The sequence below is a fragment of the Lycium barbarum genome, chromosome 11 (genome assembly GCF_019175385.1).
Source record: "Lycium barbarum isolate Lr01 chromosome 11, ASM1917538v2, whole genome shotgun sequence".
NCBI lineage: Eukaryota > Viridiplantae > Streptophyta > Magnoliopsida > Solanales > Solanaceae > Lycium > Lycium barbarum.
This window is the reverse complement of record NC_083347.1, coordinates 35,903,740-35,909,739: the sequence shown is the minus strand read 5'-3', so window position 1 is coordinate 35,909,739 and position 6,000 is coordinate 35,903,740. Positions and strand designations below refer to the sequence as shown.

General features: G+C 34.6%; 1 long non-coding RNA gene across 1 annotated transcript; it reads right to left on the bottom strand.

The window, feature by feature from the left end:
* Nucleotides 1–1,522: 1,522 nt before the first annotated feature.
* LOC132618234 (uncharacterized) lies at nucleotides 1,523–5,464 on the bottom strand. Its single transcript, XR_009574028.1, has 2 exons — nucleotides 4,887–5,464; nucleotides 1,523–2,262 (listed from the first exon to the last, which is right to left on the bottom strand). It is a non-coding gene; the product is annotated as an uncharacterized LOC132618234 (long non-coding RNA).
* Nucleotides 5,465–6,000: the final 536 nt, after the last annotated feature.

Below are 6,000 nucleotides of genomic sequence, written 5' to 3'. Positions count from 1 at the left end.
TTTTTAATATTGCTTGATTTTATTAATATGGGATCCACTTTTTTTTCCCGTGAGTTTGGATGTGGTGGGTTCCACTTTTTTTTTTATTATTGGTTGGTGTTTAATATGGGGCCCATAATTTTATTTTATTTTAATATTAGTAATTGTTTAAAATATGTGGGCCCATAATTTTTTTTTAAAATATTAGTAGTTGTTTAAAATATGTGGGCCTACAATTATTTTCTTTTGAGCCCACAAACGGACGACGAAAAAGTGGTGGGTGGACCACGAAAAAGTGTCCACTCGCTCTTCTAAATAGTTAGAAAACCCAAGCGCACATAAACAGTGATCTATTCATTTCACTTATTCTAATCTAAAAAAGAAACACAGGCAGGCGATTAGAGCATTATGGAAGGAACTGATTTACGACTCAAAATCCAGATAAACTAAACTAAACTTAACAACTTAACATAACTTCAGAAACACAAGAGATTGTTCATGCTTATACGAGCCCGTTTGGATTGGCTTGTAACTTATGGCTTATGAGTCATTAGGATTAGGATTCAGATTCCTAATGGTTTTTGACTTATTTTTGTTATTTTGTCTTAAAAACAAGTGCTCACTTCTTTATTTTATCCAAACACTACAAAAGGGCTAATAAGCTATTTTGGCTTAAAAGCATCTAAAATAAGCCAATCCAAATAGGCCCGTGACATAGTGAATTCTAACGCTAACTACATCCAACTAGGTTAGGTTTTACTACTTCTCAAAACAAAACTAACATAATCAGAAAGAAAAAAAAACGGATCAATACTTTTACGCCAAATTATCACAAGTTCTTCCCATCCTGGAATTCATTAAACATTCTTCCTAGACTTCAAAGATAATAAAAAAACAATAAAGGAAAGGATGCTAAACTAAATCTACATTATACTGGAAAGGAAAAGCAGAAACTAAAACATACTTAATCAACCTATTTTTTTTTTTATAAGGATACTTAATCAACCTAAATTTTTTTTTATAAGGATACTTAATCAACCTGATAGCACAGAAATAAATATAAAAGGAAGAACAAGAGCTTAATCTCAAGAGGCGTCTAAAACCTTTCCTTCAATTGAGTCTTTCTGGTTTGCTTTGGCAATTTCTTTAACTGTTGAATCTAAGCTCAACAGGGGTGTTATAACATACTCCAACTTTCTGGTACAAGGGTCGGAGACACGAGCATCAGGAGCACGATAAACAGTACTAGCCATATTTGTGTCGAGGTACGGCAAAACAAAACAAAAAAAAAAAAAAAAAAAAAACTTGGGTGTGTGATCTGCATAACTCGTCCCTATCTGCAGATATTAAGGTGGGATATTCAATTTTTGCAATTGCATATGCAACTAATGTTAACTCAATAAAGAACTCAAACAAGCAGAGCATAATTTAAAACCTTTGCTAAATAAACATATGCTCATGAGAATCCATGTAAACGGCATAAAAGAAATCGATGGCAGGTAAAAAATTACAAATATCCATATGAGCATATTTAGACATGAGATTTACGTAGGCAATTTTTTTTCACATTTTTCATTAATTTAAATCTTGTTTAGGTGTATATATTATAAATTTTCCTGACAAGGCTGTTTAGGTGAATATATAATTTTCTTTTTTCAATAAATAAGCTTAAAGCAGGTAAAAGTTAACATCAACTGGTGTGTAAGAAAATTGACTTATATTTCAGTAAACTGCATGTCCATTTGGTCACCAAGTCCTTGAGCACTGTCATATATATCCTCTGCTAAAAAGTAGTTGTTCACCATTAGATCCCCTGGACATGCAAGGTTCAAGTTATCATTCATTTCAATGCCATCTTGTGTCAAAGGATCATCATCCAGGGTATGTTTTCACCTCCTCCTTGCATCTTTCTCCATGCCATCTTTGTCAGCATGACTTTCTTCTTCATTACCTATCAATAAACAATTTTGAAATGACAGCCATCAGCTTCCTTCTCCCAAACAGTGTCATCATCATTTAAAATTGACTCATCCTGAAACTTTGTGCGGCTTTGTCTTGTTTTTGATAACCGTGAAGTTCCCCAGTTCAAACCTCTCTTGAATGTCAGTCAAACCCCAATTAACAATACTACAGGAGTGTCCCCATATTGGATCAACTTAGGACACTCCTGGAGTTTGTTATTGAGGTTTCCACTGCCTCAAAAAAAAATTGTGTGTCGTCTATGTCAGCATTATTGGGATTCTATATCATAAATGATAATCTTTCTTCTGAAGATGTCTGAACCTGATAATGAAATTGGAACAATAAGTATATTAGTTGGCAGGTAACAAAAGCCTTAGTATGAAAGCTACAGTAATTCGTGTTATACCCTATTTTAACCGGGTCAAAATAGAGTACAGCATATTGGCGAACTCTTAAGTTACAAGTAATTCTAGTTTCAAAATTTTAAACATTTTTAAATGCCTTCTAGTAACTTAACAGAAAATGGCTATAACAGCAAAAAATGCTTCATGCTTCTTCATCTCATAGCTTCTGATTATCTTAAAATCATTTTCACAATGAGAGCTCCTTGAATATGAATAGATTTCCTATTCAATCCATAATCACTTATAATATATTTATGAAAGGTTAAGTTCAGATCTAGGTTTCAAAAACCTATAATCGTCACATATTGAGCTAATGATATGAGTTAAAAGGCTAAACCTTGTTGAATCTTAAACAGCATGTTATCTAGTCTGAAAAGCACTCATTAAGCCTCTACTCTTTGCTAATTTTTTTCAAATAACTGAGTCTAGTAAGTTAAACGAGCAAGACTAGCTAGTTCCGAAAGGCATTTTTAACACTAAACTATCATACTTTATAGTGTGCTTTTGCTTATGCTATGGGGTTGACTCAAAAGAATAGTTGGTTGGGCTTTCAGCCCAACATAGAATATGTGGAGAGAAGAGAGTCCAATGGACCCGATCAGATGTTCCATGCATAATAAATAAAGAAAAGATTACAGATCCATCATGTTTCAACAGTCCCAGAAATAGATGAAATGATCTACTAACACACACTATGCAACTCCAAACATGTGATTTAATTCAGACATGTGTTCGAACACCTTACTGGAGAATCTGAGCAAAAGTAACTCCCTAGCATACTTTAAAAGATGACAAGAGAAGTTGAGAAAAGAGAACTCGATAAGAGCTGCTCAACTTTAAGTCAAGTAGTCCCTTTAAGGTTTGAAATACCAATTTCATTTGGAAACATAATGGCCTATGCTTACTTGTGCAAAGTTACGAGAATACATGAACTGACTTAAACCGGTACAGAGTTAAAATTTAAAGACAAACAAACAGGAGGCCAGTTGTGGCTAATCCCATTTTAATCGAGACTCAACAGAAGCTTACGAGGACCTTAAGAGAAACTTTAACTAAATCCATTACTAACTTCAGCTTAACAGAAACTGATCCATACTAAAAATTAAAAAAAAAAAACTAAAAGGGAAAAAGATCTGATTCTCATTCAAGATGCTTAAAACAAGGCTATCAGTTAACTATGCTTTAATAACTTGAAAACACATGTAACCACAAGTTCCCCTTTTAAAACTGAGGACGTCTAGTCCCCCTAAATCAGTATTTGAAAGACATTTTTGAATATCTAAGCATTTGGGAAGAGACTTGTATTTGAACACAACTTGTTTTTGAAAAGAAAATAATATGAAACTTTCAAGAAAAGAACAACTAAACTGTACTTAAACTACTTAGGCAGAAACCTTAACATGGACAGAATCAAAATCAGCTACTGTTTCAATATTTAGGCAGTCAAGATGAATTAAATAAAAAGTTTAGAAGGTTGGCATTTAGTCATCTAAACACTTGGAAAAAAGAGATCTTCAAACATAAATACAACTGATGCTTAACAATAGAAAATAAAACTGGCATGCAATGGATTCAACCATATTAGTTTAAAGATTTCAAGAGAAACATGGATTCAGTATTGCAAATAAGGCTGCTCTAGTGGAATAAACCCAACTTAATGTAGCTCTGGCTTTGGAACTATCAAATGATTAGGAAAGTACATCAATTGTATTACTAATTATAAACCCAAGCACACATAAACAGTGATCGATTCATTTTTACTGGAACTAATCTGATAAAGGAACAAAGGCAGGGGATTAGAGCATTATAGAATACTCAACTCTCAAGTCCAAACTCAAACTTGGGAATTATTCCCAATTTGACATAAAAGGAACTGATTTACAACTCAAAATCCAGATAAACTAAACTTCAGAAACACAAGGGATCGTTGATGCTTATACATAGTGAATTCTAATGCTAACTACATCCAGCAAGGTTAGGTTTTACTACTTCTGAAAACAAACATAACATAACCAGAAAGAGAACGGATCAATACTTTTACACCAAATTATCACAAGTTCTTCCCATCCTGGAATTCACTACACATTCTTCCTAAACTTCAGCTCTCTGAGGACATGACCCTTGATAGGAGGGTGTGGAGGTCGAGGATTTAGGCGCTCGTCTTTTCCGTTCCTGGAGTTTTTCACATTATTCTTGTACTTTCTTATTTTTGGATTTCTATAACTACATGTTGTTTCTTTAGCCTCGGTTATACTATTATCTTGCTATTGTTTTTGCTTGTTCTCACGGAAACAGCCTTTCTACTTTCCCAAGATAGAGGTAAGGTCTGTTACACACTACCCTCTCAGACCTCACTTGTGGGATTATACTGGATATGTTGTTGTTATTGTATTCTTCCTAAACTTAAGATAATAATAAAAAAGCAACAAAGGAACTAAATCTACATTGTACTGGAAAGGAAAGGAAGAAACTAAAACATATTTAATAAGCACAGAATTAAATATAAAAGGTAGGAACAAAAGCCAAAGGGAAAGCAATTACCTCAGGGAACTCAGAGTTTTTGTGGTGTAGAAAGTGTTAAGAGATGGGGTTCTTTATATAGAACCCCAATTTCTAGGATTATGTGCGAGGAATTTGAATCCGGAACTTCGTTGAATTGAATTGGGGTTTGAAGTCCGAATCTTTTTGTACTGGGAAACAGAAAAAAGAGAGACAAGGGAAACTAGTTAAAGGATTCTTAGCCAAAAATGGAAATTAGGGACTGATTTTGGTCTTTGGGGATTTAAAATGTTACCGGGTCGGATTATCTTCTTCGGCCTGGTCCCAAATTGGTCTTAAAGAAATAGCTGATTTGGAGGTTAAAAGAGTGGTCAAATTTGTGTTTAAAGTGTAGCCACCTTTTCATTAGAAATTGTAGCCCTTTCCTTGTAAATATAACCAAATGGTACCGTCCTTAAATTCAGAAATGAACAGTTGCAACAATCATGTTCGATTTCTTTTGATAGTTTTATATTGGTGGTGCTTTGTAATCAAGGACGAGAAAGAAGTTTATGGAAAGGTAGCTCATATTCCTTTCCGGGCCAAATTCTTTATGGACATCTCAAATTAAACGTGGTCCCCTTGGCAAGATCTTACCGCTCTTCGAACATTTCCAATCAAGTGTGGCCCCCTTGACTGGATCATACCGTCCTTCGGATGTTTTGAATTAAGTGTGGCCCCCATAACCTAATCATACCGCCCTTCGGACATTTCCAATCAAGCGTGGCCCCCTTGGCTTGATCATAAAGTACTTCGGATGTTCTAAATTAAGTGTGGCCCCCTTGGCCAGATCATACCATCCTTCGGATGTTCTGAATTAAGCGTGTCCCCCTTGAACTGTTTATATTGCAAAATCTGGAAAAAAAACTTATTAGTAGAAATGCAATATAAACGTAACATTAGTCTCGAAGTTATTAAGGTGGACGAACAAATATGTGCGTTTTTAAGGTGCGCAAGTCATATTTGTCCCTTACGGACGAGTCGTATATGTCCCTTTTGAAGATGGACGAGTAAAGACATGTTCCTTTCTAAGGTGGACGAGTGAAGATGTATCCCTTTCTAAGATGGACGAATCGGATGTGTTCCTTTTTAAGGTGGACAAGTAAATATAAGCTCT